This window comes from Rutidosis leptorrhynchoides, chromosome 5, assembly GCF_046630445.1.
Source record: "Rutidosis leptorrhynchoides isolate AG116_Rl617_1_P2 chromosome 5, CSIRO_AGI_Rlap_v1, whole genome shotgun sequence".
Classification (NCBI taxonomy): Eukaryota; Viridiplantae; Streptophyta; class Magnoliopsida; order Asterales; family Asteraceae; genus Rutidosis; species Rutidosis leptorrhynchoides.
In genome coordinates, this window is record NC_092337.1 from 317,461,771 (window position 1) to 317,482,506 (window position 20,736).

Below are 20,736 nucleotides of genomic sequence, written 5' to 3' on the forward strand. Positions count from 1 at the left end.
AGTTACAGGTGGTGAACGTATGAAAGGTGGTGAACGTTTTGCTCGGTGCATTCACTGAATATCCTATTAGTTATAAAAATAAAAATTATATAAGTTATCAAATTAATAGACTTTTCTGATTTTGCCCACGTTTCGAATAGCCAATAGATGCAGCAGGTAGCCAGGACCCTTTAAATCGGAAGCCCACAACTCGCCACTAACAAATCCAACTATTACTACGAACTAGAAAATTTTGGATGTCTATCAATTTAACCACTTAAAATAATTTTTCGTCAAAATTTAAAGAAATTTTAGAGAAGAAATAGAAAATTCTATGTCCTAAAAACTAGAGCGTCGAGAAATAAGAAAGAAAAAGAGCGCGTCGAAAAATAAAAGGTCAAAAAATAATAAAAAGAACGTAGCGCGTCGAAACTTAAAAGTCTAAAAACTAAGAATTAAAACTTATGTCTAAAGGTATTAAAGCTTAAAAGGAATTCTATATCCAAAATGGCAATAACTTAAAAAGTACTAAAATCTTAAATACTAAAGCAATAAGCGACGTCGTAAAATTCTAAAGCGCCTAAGTCTTAATCTAAAGAAAAAGCACTTAAGGGATTTTACGGCAAAGCCTAAAAATCTAGAAATAAAAATAACTACGGCAAAATACTAAGTTACGAACTAATTACGAACGAAAAATTATAAAATTATGCTTTAACGAATAAAAATATACAAAATATAAAAATGGACTTGAAGTTATAAAAATACAAATTTTTTATAAAAATATTATTTTTATATTATTATTTTATAAAAGTATTAATTTATATATTTAATAAAACTAATTATAACATAAATTACAAATTAAAACTAAAAACTAAACTAATTAATATTATAATTAAACCCTAATTAATATTAATAATTTAATTAAAACCCTACGCGTAATTAATGCTGGGATCAGACCTGTCAGCAACCCTCATGCGGTCGCATGAGTTTTATGCATACGGGCCATGCGATCGCATGACTTCTGGATCCAGCTCTGATCTTGGGCTGCTACAGTACGACCCGTTTATAGTTTTATATATATATATATATATATATATATATATATATATATTTTCTTCTGATTTATATTATATAAAGTATGTATATGAAATAAATAAAAACTTATATTTAAAAAAAATACTTATTAGTTTTAATTTTTAACAAAAGAAAAACAAAAATATAAACTTTTTAATTTAAATAGAAATATATTTTTCTTTTATATTTTTGTATTTTAAAACTAATATAAAATTATATTTTTACAAAAATAGCTTAAAAACAAATATGTATATATATATATATATATATATATATATATATATATATATATATATATATATATATATATATATATATATATATATATATATATATATATATATATATTTTTAATAGCATTTCGCTTTCGGCGTTGATGAATTCCCCGGCAGCGGCGCCAAAAATACTTGATGTTAAAGCGAAGGGGTACAAAATACTATTAATTTTTTCTAGGAAATACTATTAAATACAATACAATTTTACACAAGTTATCTATTTATTTATAGAGTGGATATACCTAAACCTTGCTACAACACTTATAGGCAGTGTACCTAATAGTACAGTAGTGTAGTTTTTAGTAAGTCCGGTTCGTCCACAGGGAACTAGCCAAGTTTAATGCTATATTTTTAAAACTATATTTGTATATATATATATATATATATATATATATATATATATATATATATATATATATATATATATATATTATAAAAGGGGGTTTTTATCGTTTAATGACCGGTTTGTCGATTTTAAAACTTTAGTCGCAGTTAAAACCTAATGTAAATTATTAAAAATGAAAATAACTTAATTTAAAGCGTAAAGTAAATGACAATAATTAAAATACGATAAATAAAATGACGATAAATAAAATTACGATAATTAAAAAGTACGATAATTAAAAGTGCAATAAATTATGAAATAAAGGAATTATGCTTATTTAAACTTCCGTAATCATGATGTTTGACGTGTTGATTTTAATTTATTACCATGGGTTAATTGTCCTTTGTCCTGGATTATTCGATATGTCCATCTGGTTTTTGTCCATAACAGTCCATCAGTCATAAATATAAAGTGCGAGTGTCCTCGTCAAATTATCCTTATACCCGAAGTCAAATATTCCAACTAATTGGGGATTCGAACTGTAACAAGGTCTTAATACTTTGTTTAATGAATACACTAGGTTATCGACTGCGTGTAATCCAAGGTTTTATTACTTTGTTAACAATTACACCAATTACCCTTGTATGTAATTCAACCCTGTTTCAATAAGTCTATTGATTATTAATCCATGCCCGTGTTCGGTAAAATGAACGATAATTCGTATTTATAGATATCCCGCCCACCGTACCCGATTAAGCGTATGTGGTTATATATAGATACGTCAAATTGTAATCTTTATATTAAATTAATGAGGTATCGTTTAGTTAATATAAAGCCCATTAATAGCCCATAGTCAAATTTCCACAAGTGTCGTTCTTTTATCCAAACCCCAATTATGGTCCAAAGCCCAATTACCCCGTCTTTAATATTTAGCCCAACATCACGATTACTTCGGCTTAAATAAGCATAATAATAACTTAGCTACGAGACATTAATTTAAAAAGGTTAAACATAACTTACAATGATTAATAATAGCGTAGCGTTACACGGACAGAATTTCGAATTACACACTTACAACATTCGCTAACATACCCTTATTATTATTAATTTTAAATTAAAATTAAAATTAAAATTAAAATTATAAATATATATATATATATATATATATATATATATATATATATATATATATATATATATATATATATATATATATATATATATATATATATATATATATATCTGTGAGAGAGAGATTGAATAATTATGTAAGAAATTCGGCCAAAACTCGCGAAATTTATAGGACCTGAACCAACTTTTGGGGCCATGCGATCGCATGGGTTTTGTTCTTCCAGGCCATGCGATCGCATGGCCAGCTGGACCCAGCCCAAATGCTTTTGTTCACTAGTTTGCCGACGTTTTTAATATATAATATATATATATATATATATATATATATATATATATATATATATATATATATATATATATATATATATATATATATATATATATATATATATATATATATATATATAATTTTAAGAATTAATTATTTATTATATTATATTCATGTGCATAGTTGACTTGTAATTTTTAGTCCGTTGCGTCGCGCGTTGAGAGTTAACTCTGATCCCGGTTTCGGATTTTCGAACGTCCTTTCGTACTATTTAATATCTTGTACTTTGCGTTTTGCGGCTCGTACTCTTGTAACTTTTAGACGTTTCTCATCAATAATTTGAACCTCTCGGATTGTACTTTGTACTTTTGAGCTTTTTGGTCGTTTGCGTCTTCAATTCGTCGAATTTGTCTTTTGTCTTCACCTTTTATTATTTAAACGAATATCACTTGTAAATAGAACAATTGCAACTAAAAGCTTGTCTTTCTTGAGGGATAATGCTATAAAATATATGTTCATTTTTAGCATTATCAGAGGCCGAATTGGGAACGACGTTCCTTATAAAGGAACGGAGTTCCACTTCAAGTACACAAGAACGACGTTCCACAAAGTAGAACGACGTTGCCATCTAACGTGCACCAGGAACGACGTTCCAGATACAGGAAAGGCATTCCTCTAGGTTTTCTGGGCAGAATTTTAAGTGGAGTATAAAAGGAAAGAAATGGGGTTTTTTCATTATCATTAAGTAGTGCAGTTTTGGAGGCTGAGGTTAATTAGGGTTTTCATAGGTTTTTCATCAATTTCATTATCTACATCAAGGATTGGAGGCTAGCTCAAGATCTAGGGCTTGTTCTTCATCTTCTACCTCTAGTTCAATTTGTAATTTTCATAGTTTGGTACAATTCTACCTTTATTATTGCAATATGTTGTTTGAATCTTCAATTACTTTTCTTATATTGTTAGTTCTAGCCATGCTTGGCTAGATTCTTATATGTACACTTGTTTATGAAGCTTGAAAGCTAAGTATTGTTCATTACTTATGTTTATGATTATGTTTGAATGAATTTATAAGTTGTTGATTGAGTTTTGCTATTGAAATTAGCTAATGAACCTTTGCTATGTTTGTTTTGGATTTTACTTTGATCATATGAGTTGTCTAAGTTTTCTTAGGGATTTGATTAGTGAAGTAACTTGTACTTTAACACTCAGGTGATCTAGAAAATCAAATTGGGAATTTCAAGGGATTGGATTCTTGGTTTGGGTTGGTTTTCAATCGATCCTTAGTCAAAATAGCAAAATTTGGTTTTCTTAAGGGATTTCGATTACCAAAGGATTTTAGGGGACTTTAATCCAAGTTAAGTATTAATGGCACTCTCATGATTCAACTAGATCTTCTTGATATAAGCTTATGGGAATTTGCTAGTATTGATTTGATCATTGATATGCCCAAATCGAACGGTTTATTTATGCGATGTCGTTAGGTCGCAAAACGTCAATTGAGGATATCAATAGAAGAAGTTGATTGTTTAATTTATATATGCTGGGCATAATCTATTATTCCTTCCTATGGGTTAGCAAGGTCAAATATGACCTAGGGTCGTTCCTTGAGCGGTTGAATTTGAAACTGAGCTTATTTAGATAATTTGGTAATTAAGATTGGGTTGTACACAATTTAGTATCCAAGACTAGTGGCCAGGTACACCTTGTGAGGAGAGGCAGGATCCTTTTGGTCCCAATAAATTGGCGATCGTTCGAAAAATCCAACAACCAAGTCCAACCGGTTTATTCTAGACATGACTTTATCCGGAATATCAAATTGTGTAAGGGAAATAGTTGGGTTGATTTGATTTATAATTGTGACCAAAATATTAAATCAATATAATTAAAATAAGCTAGCTAGCATGCAATAACTAAGGATAGAGAAGACGTGGTTCACCATGATTTAAGATAACGTAGTGTCGGGATGATTGCGAGACACTCCTTGGATAGATATACCTTGGTGTAAACACTAGATTGCCTACTAATTGATTTCTCGATTAGCATGTCACGAGGAACTAGGCTATCGTGATTTTGGTCGGATGAACTATGCTCAACTCCCGTCGCTTTATCCGGTTTAAGGATATAAGCGACCCATCTTGGATGCAATGCATACCTTGAGCGCACGAATAAAGTAGCACATCCATATAATATCCAACCTTTCTTAACACCTTAGTGTATCACCCAAGTGAGTGGTTATGATTGTGTTTCGAATTCCTTTCTGTCAATGGTTTGGTAAAATCTAAGGGTTTGTAGACAAACTAGAACTTCTGATAGTTCTCAGTCATTCTTAAAGATTTATAAGCTTAGTTTGTATTGTAGTGCGTTAAATTCCCATTTATGATTTAAACCAGTCCTTACTTAAATCTACCCAATAAATCCTTTAGTTATCTACCATGTACTAGACTTATAGTAATTCCATAGCTTCTAACCATGACCTTGCTCAAGTGGTCTTATAGTACATCAACATTGTACTCTACTGTTGCAACAATATTTCCTCGAGTCTTATACTCTTGACCAATGTCTTGATCTGGTCCTACGGTAATTCCCCATGTACTTTATAGTACTTATGATGGGTTCATACCTTAACCAATGTATAAACAAAGATAATTAATTACCTTATAATTATCAACTTTATAAAAGGTTTTAATCACGTTTATTGGTGGAAGGATGATAATAACGAGGTTTAATATCATAGACAGAAAGCGAGTACGAAACGATAATCATCCCTAACTAACATTATTAAATCATAACAAAAAATCAAGAAATTACTCACACATCATGGAAACAAGCATTTATAATATTAATAAATCACAAACGTCGAACATGAATATTATAATAAATTAATAAAAGAAAGGATACATATTATGAAAGGACCGGTCCTAATCCTCCCGGATGAAGACTTCAACAGTTGGTCCCATTGCGATGATTGACTCCAAGTAATGTCCTTAATATGAGCTAATGCACAGCGGAAGACTTAAATCGTACCTGAGAATAACATGCTTTAAAACGTCAACATAAAGTTGGTGAGATATATAGATTTGATGCTAGCAGCGTTATAACTATGGACCACAAGATTTCATATATTTAAACATAGTACACTCGCAAGTGTATGAAAGACATTCTAAGTTTGTTGAGCACCTAGTAACCAAACTTTACAAGAATTAAAACAGCACATATTCCCTTTATATATAATCGCACTACACCGTACCAAGTGTAGCCACCTAAACGAAGTACTGTGCAACCATTGAAAACTGGTCGTCCAGACCGGTTGGGGATGTCAGCCCGATAGATCTATCAACAGGATTCGCGTTTACACTGGCCCATGTAATTAATAGTTACCAAGTTATAGGGAGATATGCAGTGGTACAACTCAACGTAGAACGTAATTTTAGTCACTTGTGTCCATAACGTAAATCATTTATAAAAGTAGCACATATATTCTCAAACCAAAAATATTTAGAGTTTAAAAGGGGACTATATACTCACCATACTGTATTTTGTAGTAAAAATACATATAACATCAATGAACATGTGTAAGGTTGGCCTCGGATTCACGAACCTATATATCATTTGTATATCTATTAATACATATAGTGTAAATCACAAAATTTCATTTATTATTATGTATTATATATATATATATATATATTTGTAGCTATATAAATTTCATACTAAATTTCATTTTAAAACGTATACCTATATTATATTTTATATTACATTGTATATATATATATATATATTGATTTTGTGTTTATATAATTATAATGGTTAATATTTATACATTTAGTTATATTAATATACCTATATACCTACTTATGTGTTTAGTATTGTATTCAAGAAATATCATTAGTTTGTTATATGAAAAATTAATATAATAATAAGAATAATATTCATAATACTTAATAAAAATAATACTATTAATAGTTTTAATAATTCTAATCATAATAACACATATATCAATATTAATAATACTAGTAATAGCAGAAATGATACTTAATTATGTTATTGAATAACAAAAATGTTAATAATATTGATCATGGTATTTATGTTAACATAATGATAATAATAATAATAATGATAAGTGTAATAATAATAATAATAATAATTATAATAATAATAATAATAATAATAATAATAATAATAATAATAATAATAATAATAATAATAACAATAATAATAATAATAATGATATGAACTAATAACAATAATCATAGTTGTACCTCAATAGAAAAGGTTTTTTTTTTTTTTTTAAAAAAATCGCCACTGCTGGGAATCGAACCTGAGACCTCCAATATATCGTCAACACACTAAACCATTACACCAATCCTTTCTCTTCTGATTTATATGGTTCCTATAACTATTTACCCCGTATTATTCTGTTCCAAGTTCATCTTCTTCAAAACCAAATCGACTGACCAAAATAACAATAACAATAGCTAAATGGGTTGGGTCTTGGATTCATAAATTAAATAGAAACGAGTTAAAGTTGGAGCATTTGAATTATTTTATCAGAGAAAAATAATAAAAGATCAGCAGACCCGTCTTAGAGACTTTATGAACTCGATTTTGATTTTTGCATTTAAGAGCGTTTCAGATAATATTTCCAACATGAAACTTGTTACAAATCTTTCCTAGAAACTTTATCAATTCTCAATTTTAACAGAAATATTAACCAAAACCCGAATTCTATTGAAGAACGTTGTTTGACTTTGAAAACCCAAATCTTTGACTTTAAAATTATAATTCGGTATAAAGAATTTGAATATGAAAATTTGCAGATAGATTACACATAAGGTTACTAACAAAACAGCATTTAAGAATTTTAAATTTTGATTCGTTTTTGAAGTTTTTGAAAAACTGAAACAAGAACAGGGGTACGAAGTTTTTCTGTTTTTTTTTCTGTGTTCTTTTCCTCTGTAAATTGTAGCTCCGATTTTTATAAGATGTAAGTGAACTTAATTGCTGTTATAAGATTCGTTTAATATTGTTTTGTAGTCAAAATTCATCGACAAGAAAATATTCCTCAGTACGAAAATAAATAAAATATATAAAGAAGAACACGTAATCTATTTTTATTAGTGATTAGGTTAAAAGTTTGTTCAGTACAAATTAAGAGACAGAATTGCCAATCAAAAATAGCTGGATAACGATTTGTAGCTGAATACTTACTTATTTGTATTTAATTTTATTTATAACAGCATTTATATGTCTAAATACCTGTATATATATGTATTTATCCATCCCTGTTTACGTATACACATATTTATATCTGATTTTGATATATGTATAATTATATGTATCTGAGTTTAAGCTGTATTTATGAATAAATTTCATGTATTAATAATAATATTAATTTTAATAATAATTATGTAAATATTACTAGTAATATAATTTAATATCATGATATTAATATCAATAATTCTAATAACTAAAAATTAATAATTAAATAACTTAATAATAATACTAATAATATTAATAATAACTTATTATTAAGAGTAAAAAATAAATAATAATAACACTGATAATGATAATCTTATTGATAACGTTCATAGTAATATTATTAATAACATTGATAATGATATTAATGAAATACTAATACAAATACTTATAATTGTAAAATATTAATAACTTTAAAAATAATTTATCACTTATATATATATATATATATATATATATATATATATATATATATATATATATATATATATATATATATATATATATATATATATATATATATATATATCTATCTATTTGCAAACAATCGTTCGTGAATCGTCAGGCATGGTCAAAGGTTAACTGATTATCCGAATATAGATTTCAAACTTTCTAAACTCACATTACAGACTTTGCTTATCATGTCGGAGACATATAAAGATTAAGGTTTAAATTTGGTCGGAAATTTCCGGGTCATTACAGTACCTACCCGTTAAAGAAATTTCGTCCCCGAAATTTGATATAGGTCGTCTTAGATAACAATAGGAATGTTTTCATGACGAATATGAAGTAATAATGGAGTTTTATCATTATTGAGAGATATAGATGAAACGATTCGATCATATGAAGCGTAGAAGTGAAGCTATCACAAAAGAGTAAAATGAGTAAATAAATATATTCGTTTCAACCGATGACGTGGTTACTATTGACTTCCGAGATTTAAAAGAAATCTTACGTAATAAGATTTGGTTCTTCGGCGATCAGGATCTTCTTTGATTTAATACGGCAATCTGTTTCGATTTCTCTGTCGGATATTTCACTATAAATCTACCCCTTCGTTTCCTTATTTTCCACAACTCACATCTTCTACTCTTTTTCCTTAATTCCTACTTTAAGACATTCGCCAATATGCTCCATCCCATTCTGATCCTTGATATATTATTAATTTTCACATCTTTCATTCTTCTTTTTCATCTATCACCAGAAGAATCTATTTACTTCTACTATACTCTTGTATTCATGGTGTTTCTAGTTCTCCTGTGTCTTTATATTGCTATATGCATTGATATACACGGTTTGTAATTTCGGGTTTATTATCGGCCTTTGTATTCTTCATTATTTTTCAGAGCCTCATGCTTTCGTTTTCTTTTCCCGACTTCGAATCAAGCGAGTAATGGTCCGGAATTCGTAGGTATGAAATTCGGAATGAGCATAGCTAGTGCTCTAAGAAGGAAATGGTAATGGTACGATTTTGATTTGTCAAATTACCAGGATATCCTGGAAAAGACCGAATCATCAAGATATATTTTCTTGATATGTTTAGAGATTGGATAGAATGTAAGAGTCGTGTAACATGGCACATGATGATAGTACTGTGAATCATCACATTCCATTAGAAACTCAACATGACTTACTGTAATTTAATGACGTTGATCAAGTGTCATTATATTATACTAATTCATGCATCAGTTCCCAACACTGCTTCAAAACATTCCTATTTTAAATTCGGAGGTTTCAGAATTTAGAAACTAACACAGTTTCTTTTATGTTGTATCTCAGATATTACGAAGAGATACGTGATCTCAGATAAGAATAGTTGTGAAAATATCTCCAAAAATATGGAGAATATGTATAACGGAAGATATGAAGATATCTTATAATATTTAAGATAAGATGATGATGAAGAATATCATCTGGAAAGATATAGGATAAAGAGTAGGGTTCATACTAATGGTTTTAGCAGATACTGAATCATTTGGATCCTTTGAAAGCAGGTTTATTCACAGCCTCTTCCATACTTTACTCAATCCGTTTTCCAGTTTCAAACTTTCTCTTTTTCTGCGCTTTACCAACATACTGTACTTTATCATCAATTTTTGACTTATAGAAGTCGTTTACAGTTTTTGCTGCTTCATCAACATTTCAAGAACTAGTTTGTAGTTCAAGGTGTTTTTCAGAAACTTCACATTCAGAGTATGAAATTCTTAGGGTAGACGGTATAGGTATAACTGGGGAAGTTCTGCGAGATTTTCAAAATACTAATTGCGGATTCCGCCAAAGTGATGACGAGCTGCTGGTACATCTGCTGATGATATCGCGGAATATAAAAGGTTCTCTGGTAATGACGGAAAAAGGGCAACGTATATATATATATCGAGGTTATAATAAGACTAGTTTTACTGAGAAGTCAAAGTTAACTTGCTGATGCTGTGACAAAAATTAGGCTACTTTGAAAAGGAGTCATAAGGTTGTTTTTGCTAATAAATGGTAAAGAATTCGATGCGGTACGTGTTAAACTATGACTTTGGGTTCTAAAGTTTTTCAGGAGCATAAATCTTTTCTTCCGTAGATGAAGTTCGGCTGCTTCATCCTTCCGATCGAGATGTTTCCAAAAATCATGAAAGATTTGAACGCGGATTGTAATTGTCGAGGTACAAATGAGGTTTAAGATGAAATCAAGTGGCAAACTTGAAGAATTGTTTAGTTTCATATGTTATAATCAATATTTTAATTCATTTTAATTGTCCAAAGTTAGCAGTCCAATAGTCCAATTGTCCAATGATTCATATACAGTTATATATATATAATATTCGAATTAATTAATACGTATCGTGACCCGTGTACCGGTCTCAGTATTGATCACAACTCAAACCATATATATATTTTGGAATCAACTCCAACCCTGTATAGCCAACTCCCACATTCACATATAGAGTGTCTATGGTTGTTCCGAAATATATATATAGATGGGTCGATATGATAGGTCGAAACCTTGTATACGTGTCCCGTTATTTAGAGTGCGTAAAATAAATATATATCATGACCCGTGTACAACGTATTGTCTCAGAATTAATCCGACGTATTGTGTACATGTGTCCCGATTTAAAGTGCGTAAAAGTAAATAACAGAAATTAAATGACAATAAATTAAATTGTGATAAATAAAATGTAATACAGAATTAACAGTTAGCTGGGAACAGTTAGCTAGGAACAGTTAGCGTGGATTCTTAACAATATTTCAATTAATTAGTTCGTTTGTTTCTAACAAATTTTATCATGTCCAATGTTTTCTTCATTATGCCACTTGTTGGATTCTGATAGGTAAAAATCCAAATATGAAATTTAAATGAAAATGGTTATTCTGAGGTGAACGGATACGTATATCGGTGGTTGTAAGTAGGATAGTAGATGACCGTTGAATCAGATTCGAAGAATGTACAGTGTAACTTATTAATGTGAAATTTAAATATTCCTCGGGTACTACCTACCCGTTAAAATATTTTTCATCATTAACAGTTTGTACGAAAGAATTTTTAATTACAATCTTTATGAAAATATACTTTGCATATATATTTTCGTCGGTTGTAATCATGGGTTTAATGAGTCAATAGGATATTAAACTCATTTGATTTATCGTTAATACTAGATTACATAATCTCTAAAACTTTAGAAATTACATAATTGCCATGACGAGCGAAGATAAATGAGGTAGAACAATACGTATAGCGGAGATAATCGATGTAGAACGATATATAGAACGAAGATCATACAGATGGTGATATTGAGGCGTGTGATGTTGATATCCGAGGTACAGATTGTGGGGTTAAGGTTTACGACGCGGTTAGGGTTGGGTGATAAGGGTACTGTTGGCGTTGATGATGGTGATACAGATTATGCTGCTGGTGCTGCTGCTAGTGTTTGTAAACTTCGCACCATATTCTCCAAAGCCATCACGCGAGCGCGAAGTTCGTTAACTTCTGCTGGTACACCGGGAAGATTGACAGTTGGAGAGAGCGGATGAATAAGATTCGTGATATGAGATATTATATAATCGTGATGAGATACTCTAGAAATGAGCGAGAAAATGGTGTTTCGAATAGGTTCGCCGGTAAGTGCTTCAGGTTTATCACCAAGAGGGCAATTTGGTGGATGGAATGGATCACCTTCTTCTTGTCTCCAGTAATCTAGTATGTTACGAACCCATCCCCAATTCATCCAGAATAGATGATGGGAAATTGGTTGATCCATTCCGGTGACGCTGCCTTCAAAGCTCGAATGAAAATCCATATCGGCGTAGCTGTCAGAGTTTGAGGATTTCGAACTGGATGCAGAATCCATCTTGTATAGTCGGGGAAATGAATTTTTGGTATGGAATAGATTATAGGAGTTAGATTTGGTACTCTTCAATACATAATTTACATATGTATATATAATACCAAAATCCCGTAAATTACGGAGAATCTTTGAAAAGATATCAGACAAAGGTAACAATAACAGATATGCTAAGATATGAATTTTGTCTTTACACTATCGATGCACTAACTGCAGTACGACGTGTCTAGACTTAAGAATAATAAGTAGGCAATTTCCTAAGGATGATAAGCAGATAATTTCCGACTAGATATGATAAGCAAAACTTTTGACATGTAGACACGGTCAAAGTCCAGACTCACTAATGCAGACCTGGTTCACTAAGACCACCACTCTGATACCAACTGAAAGGACCGGTCCTAATCCTCCCGGATGAAGACTTCAACAGTTGGTCCCATTGCGATGATTGACTCCAAGTAATGTCCTTAATATGAGCTAATGCACAGCGGAAGACTTAAATCGTACCTGAGAATAACATGCTTTAAAACATCAACATAAAGTTGGTGAGATATATAGATTTGATGCTAGCAGCGTTATAACTATGGACCACAAGATTTCATATATTTAAACATAGTACACTCGCAAGTGTATGAAAGACATTCTAAGTTTGTTGAGCACTTGGTAACCAAACTTTACAAGAATTAAAACAGCACATATTCCCTTTATATATAATCGCACTACACCGTACCAAGTGTAGCCACCTAAACGAAGTACTGTGCAACCGTTGAAAACTGGTCGTCCAGCCCGGTTGGGGATGTCAGCCCGATAGATCTATCAACAGGATTCGCGTTTACACTGGCCCATGTAATTAATAGTTACCAAGTTATAGGGAGATATGCAGTGGTACAACTCAACGTAGAACGTAATTTTAGTCACTTGTGTCCATAACGTAAATCATTTATAAAAGTAGCGCATATATTCTCAACCCAAAAATATTTAGAGTTTAAAAGGGGACTATATACTCACCATACTGTATTTTGTAGTAAAAATACATATAACATCAATGAACATGTGTAAGGTTGGCCTCGGATTCACGAACCTATATATCATTTGTATATCTATTAATACATATAGTGTAAATCACAAAATTTCATTTATTATTATGTATTATATATATATATTTGTAGCTATATAAATTTCATACTAAATTTCATTTTAAAACGTATACCTATATTATATTTTATATTACATTGTATATATATATATATATATATATATATATATATATATATATATATATATATATATATATATATATATATATATATTGATTTTGTGTTTATATAATTATAATGGTTAATATTTATACATTTAGTTATATTAATATACCTATATACCTACATATGTGTTTAGTATTGTATTCAAGAAATATCATTAGTTTGTTATATGAAAAATTAATATAATAATAAGAATAATATTCATAATACTTAATAAAAATAATACTATTAATAGTTTTAATAATTCTAATCATAATAACACATATATCAATATTAATAATAATAGTAATAGTAGTAATGATACTTAATTATGTTATTGAATAACAAAAATGTTAATAATATTGATCATGGTATTTATGTTAACATAATGATAATAATAATAATAATGATAAGTGTAATAATAATAATATAATAATAATAATAATAATAATAATAATAATAACAATAATAATAATAATAATGATATGAACTAATAACAATAATCATAGTTGTACCTCAATAGAAAAGGTTTTTTTTTTTTAAAAAATCGCCACTGCTGGGAATCGAACCTGAGACCTCCAATATATCGTCAACACACTAAACCATTACACCAATCCTTTCTTTTCTGATTTATATGGTTCCTATAACTATTTACCCCGTATTATTCTGTTCCAAGTTCATCTTCTTCAAAACCAAATCGACTGACCAAAATAACAATAACAATAGCTAAATGGGTTGGGTCTTGGATTCATAAATTAAACAGAAACGAGTTAAAGTTGGAGCACTTGAATTATTTTATCAGAGAAAAAAAATAAAAGATCAACAGACCCGTCTTAGAGAGTTTATGAACTCGATTTTGATTTTTGCATTTAAGAGCGTTTCAGATAATATTTCCAACATGAAACTTGTTACAAATCTTTCCTAGAAACTTTATCAATTCTCAATTTTAACAGAAATATTAACCAAAACCCGAATTCTATTGAAGAACGTTGTTTGACTTTGAAAACCCAAATCTTTGACTTTAAAATTATAATTCGGTATAAAGAATTTGAATATGAAAATTTGCAGATAGATTTACACATAAGGTTACTAACAAAACAGCATTTAAGAATTTTAAATTTTGATTCGTTTTTGAAGTTTTTGAAAAACTGAAACAAGAACAGGGGTACGAAGTTTTTCTGTTTTTTTTTCTGTGTTCTTTTCCTCTGTAAATTGTAGCTCCGATTTTTATAAGATGTAAGTGAACTTAATTGCTGTTATAAGATTCGTTTAATATTGTTTTGTAGTCAAAATTCATCGACAAGAAAATATTCCTCAGTACGAAAATAAATAAAATATATAAAGAAGAACACGTAATCTATTTTTATTAGTGATTAGGTTAAAAGTTTGTTCAGTACAAATTAAGAGATAGAATTGCCAATCAAAAACAGCTGGATAACGATTTGTAGCTGAATACTTACTTATTTGTATTTAATTTTATTTATAACAGCATTTATATGTCTAAATACCTGTATATATATGTATTTATCCATCCCTGTTTACGTATACACATATTTATATCTGATTTTGATATATGTATAATTATATGTATCTGAGTTTAAGCTGTATTTATGAATAAATTTCATGTATTAATAATAATATTAATTTTAATAATAATTATGTAAATATTACTAGTAATATAATTTAATATCATGATATTAATATCAATAATTCTAATAACTAAAAATTAATAATTAAATAACTTAATAATAATACTAATAATATTAATAATAACTTATTATTAAGAGTAACAAATAAATAATAATAACACTGATAATGATAATCTTATTGATAACGTTCATAGTAATATTATTAATAACATTGATAATGATATTAATGAAATACTAATACAAATACTTATAATGGTAAAATATTAATAACTTTAAAAATAATTTATCACTTTATATATATATATATATATATATATATATATATATATATATATATATATATATATATATACATATATATATATCTATATATCTATCTATCTATTTGTAAACAATCGTTCGTGAATCGTCAGGCATGGTCAAAGGTTAACTGATTATCCGAATATAGATTTCAAACTTTCTAAACTCACATTACAGACTTTGCTTATCAAGTCGGAGACATATAAAGATTAAGGTTTAAATTTGGTCGGAAATTTCCGGGTCATTTCATATTACCAAATAATGTCGGTAGAATAACAGTTGTATTTCTTCATAATATCCATAGCATTACAATGTTTGATAGCTTCTACTACTTACTACATACTAATCTCCTATTGATCACTAGAGAGCGACAATACAGAGATAATTACATTTCCAAATCTCTATACTTTTCTCTCTCTAGAATTTAGAGAGAGAACTAATCTCCTACTGATTACTAGAGAGCGACAATAGAGAGATATTTAGAGAAAGAAGTGAAGAATGGTGTGTGTTGAAATGGTGAGATGAAGCCCCCATTTATAGGGAATGCTTGATGGCAAAGTTGTAAATAAATGGCTGAAAAACCCCTAGCAGGACGTTTGGCAATACGTTTTTCAAGGCCGTTTTTGGTGCCCGTTTGCTGGCAACCCGTTTTCTTGTATGGCAGGCTGTTTGGCAAGCCGTTTACTGGATCGTAACTTGTCTTTCACCATTTTTGCTCTAGAATCTTTGTTTTGGCTCCGTTTCTGATTATTCTTGCGCCCACGCGTTCATAATTAAATATCCTACAACATGAGATTAAGTAAATAAATTTTTCCAAAACTTATAAAATAAGTTATTTAAACGCGAGTTAAACGTCTTAGCCGGTTTTGCTCATTTTTCCCCGTTTTTCATCCGTTTTTAGTGATTCTTGAAACATACCCTTTGTAATGACATAATCTACCAAATGAAGCAAATAAATGCTTATTTAGATGATAAAGTCAATTATTTTATCATAAATGACGCTAATATCGGGGGTAAAAATGCGACTATTTAGCCGATATCAAATATCCCACACTTAGTCTTTGCTTGTCCTCAAGCAAACCCCTCTTTTATTTTGAGTTCAAGGATGCTTCGGAGGTTTTCGTTCTATTATTCAAGTGGCTTGTTATTTATTATAAGAGCAACATTGATATCGGCTAAAAAGTCACGTTTTCACCCCGGTATTAAGGCCCAAAAACAAGAAAGATTCGAAATTTGTCTGTAAAATACCCACTTTGTTGGTTAGAATTGAAAAACAAGTAACTACGAAGTCGGTACAAAAAAAATCAAGAGAATCGGAGCTAAAACGAAGATTCTAGAGCGAAAACAGTGAAAGACAAGAAATCTAGTTACGATCCAGGGAATTAGCAAGCCAAACGGCTTGCCAAACGGGCTGCCAAATGGCCTGCCAGTATGGCAAACGGCCTTCCAAATGCCCAGATCAAATGGCCTCGTTAAACTGCTTGCCTGACCAAACGGGCCCTGCAAACGGCTTGCCAAACGGCCTGCCAGCCGTTTGCAGGCAAATTTTGTGCTTATTTAAAGGGTCTTTGTCATTCATTCCAACACACACTTCAATTCACTTCTTTCTCTCTCTTTTACAATATTAGTCATACTCTCAAGGTCTTAGAATCCGTGCGGGAAACCTAGTACCCGGAGAAGAACGCCGAAGATTGTATTATGAGCGGTCTGGAGTCTTGAAGTTGTCACTTTTGTATTCGGAACTCGTTTAATCTACTGGTACTTCTATCCTTTATCTTTATATAATGTCTCCTATCATTATGTTCTGTGATATTGTTGCCATAATTAGCGAGTAGTTATCTTTAGTGTATGCTATGATGTAAGCAGTTATAATGCCGAAATAATGTTATGGTTTGTGTATGATGTTGAAATGCTTTCCGATTATGCTTTAAACTCAATCGCTTTTCCAACTAATAGAACGTAGTTATTGGCTCTGTTATTGGGAAGTCGCGAACCCCGATTCAGAGTACACTATTTGTGTCACCCCTTGGTAAGAGAAGTCTATCGGATACAACGTAAGATCGACTGAGGCACACCAGTTGTAGTAAGTCTATCGAGCTTTGGATTTCGACTGAGGACTCTTTCGTAGTGAAACATCTGACTAGACCCTTAGTACATTGTTGGTCCCAGACCATGCTAGTGTAGTCATCAAGCATATAAACTTTGTACGTGCATGCTGAAGCATAGCGGTTGTTGTAAGCTGTACCTCTGCTAAGTAAGGCCATGGAACCCGGTCAGTGTTGATTAGTACCCTGCACCATAATGCGGTCTCAAGCATTGCACCCTGCTTGAGGGATTCTTAGTTAATTAAGGAACTGTTTTTTTAGACACATAAAGGATTGGACCGTTAGGATAACCGAACGTGTTCATGGAAGTCAGCTTGACTTGGCCATGGTGTTCTTTATGGTTAAACTCTTTTTAAGGGCCTAACTATCTTTTAAAACCAACCATTAACGAAAGCATTGAAACACATCACGTCTCTAATATGGTAAACCATGTATTCTATTATGCTTAAGAAAGGTTAGACCATTGTGGAATGTTAATACGTCACCCAACCGAGTCGCTCAATTGGATGAGCTGTCTGAACATGTATGCCTGTATTCAGACAGCACGGGCGTCGGGGGTAAGGGACTTTGCTGTCTATTCAGAATCTTCAAGCCTAATGCAGTACCTAGTGACATGTATTATGACAGAGGCGTTTAGGACCAGTGTAATGAATACAAGGCCTCTGCCTATTCATGAGCCAGCATTCCATAATCTCGGCAGAATAACTGATGAAATCATAGTATGCACTCACTTTAACCTTATCTGAATTACGAATTTTATCGCATTTACTTTATCTGTCTTATAAATTAGAAAATCCCAAAATTAAGTAACCACTACTCCTTCATAACTATCTTAGGCTTAAATATAGGTTCGATTCTACTGATATCTCAAAAATACGACTCTAGATCATACTTCTCTTACTCATACTAAGGAGTAGTACGATTTAGACCCCACTAAATATAAATTTAAAACAGTACCCACCCCCTTGCTGGTTGATTCTGGCGTGCTGCGGCCTGACGACACCGCACAAATAAAACCGTCCATTTCGGCCATATCAAGGGGCAGTCTAGTTTTTGGCGCTGCTACCGGGGAACTGGTATCAGGCAATACTGCTCTCTATCAAACTTATTCACAAGAATTTAGTGGTGTCTAAGAAAGATAATTATACACGGACTTGGTTGTTGGATTTTCCGAACAGTCTCCAATTATATTGGGACCAAAAAGATCCTGCCTCTCCGTAGTCGGCCTGACCACTCGGTTTGTTGAATAGTTCGTGCGGAGCTCTGTTATCAAAATACCAGGAAATCAGTAGCCAGAACCAAAAACATATTCAAACATAGGATAGTTAGATTACTTTAGATTAGAATACCTTAGATTAGTTTAGCCCACCTTAGATTACTTTAGAAATTTAGTTTATTTGCTAAAAATTAAAAACAAAAAGGCATACCCAGTCTATGACCCAAACCTGATCTAGACTAGGGCCGTTGTTATTCGTACCTGATCCAGACGCAATAATCTCTAAAGCACGCAAGGAAGCACGAATCAGAAATCGAATGGCGTTACGCGTTACTTTAGCAGAAAATACCAAACCCTCGATTGAAGGTCGAGGAGGACCAATCAGATTTCTAGAGATTCAAGGACACTCGTTCGAGTTAAAACATCACATCATCCAGCTCATCGAGAATAGCTGTCAGTTTCATGGATTACCGAATGACGATCCTAATTCTCACCTGGATAAATTCATATCTCTTTCAAACTCCTACAAACAGCCAAGGATAGGATAAGATATAGTCCGGCTATACTTGTTTCCATATTCTCTCACTCATCATGATCAAACTTGGTTCGAAGGACTGGAAAAAGATTCCATCACGTCATGGACGGAGATGGCTACTAAATTCCTAACCAAATATTTCCCTCCTTCTAAACAAACCAAACTAAAGAATGACATCATTAACTTCAAACAAAGTTATGATGATTCTCTTTACACTGTATGGGAGCGATTCAAAACCCTTCTGAAGAAATACCCTAATCACCAGCTAGAACGGTCATCCCAAATCTGTACCTTCTACAATGGTCTTACGGTAAATCATAGGACGACGATCGATGCAGCAGCTCAAGGGAATCTGATGAACCAAACCGCAAACGAAGCATGGGAATTGCTCGAGAACATGACAATGCATCATCATGACTGGAACAGTGGTGAAACAACTTCATCATCTACCCCACTCTCTGCACTTAACAATCAAACGGAGGCCATCAAATCGCTCACGGATAAGATGGAATCTCTCGCTAAACAACTCGAAAAATTAAAGATGCAGCCGCAGCAGGTCAACCAAGCTCAGGCTTGTGTTAATTATACTAACCCGCAACTTATTGAAGAATATCAAGTTGAGTACGAAAACCCTGATGGTTCAGTCTGTTACGTTCAATACCCAGCTCGTCCACCAAATCCCGGATTCAATCAACAACCTAGGGTTAATCAATTTTAGCGAAGCAATCAACCTTTTCGCTATTGCTATCCACCTTATTTAGCCCAACAATCTCAATTGACCTACGACCAACCATTCCCACTCACTGGTTCACCAGTCAAGGAAAATTCCCCTACCAACCAGATTACAAAAGCAACTAACCCCACTCTCAAAGCTGATGATCAGTTAACTCAGTTCATTCAAGGACAACAACAACTAAATCAGAGAACTACAGCCAGGCAAGATTAGATGAAGATATTAATGAGGAATCAATTGGCTCTACTCAAAAGTCTGGAAACGCAGCTTGAACAATTATCACAACTCCTTGAAACCCGATCGCAGGGAAGGTTACCAAGTAAT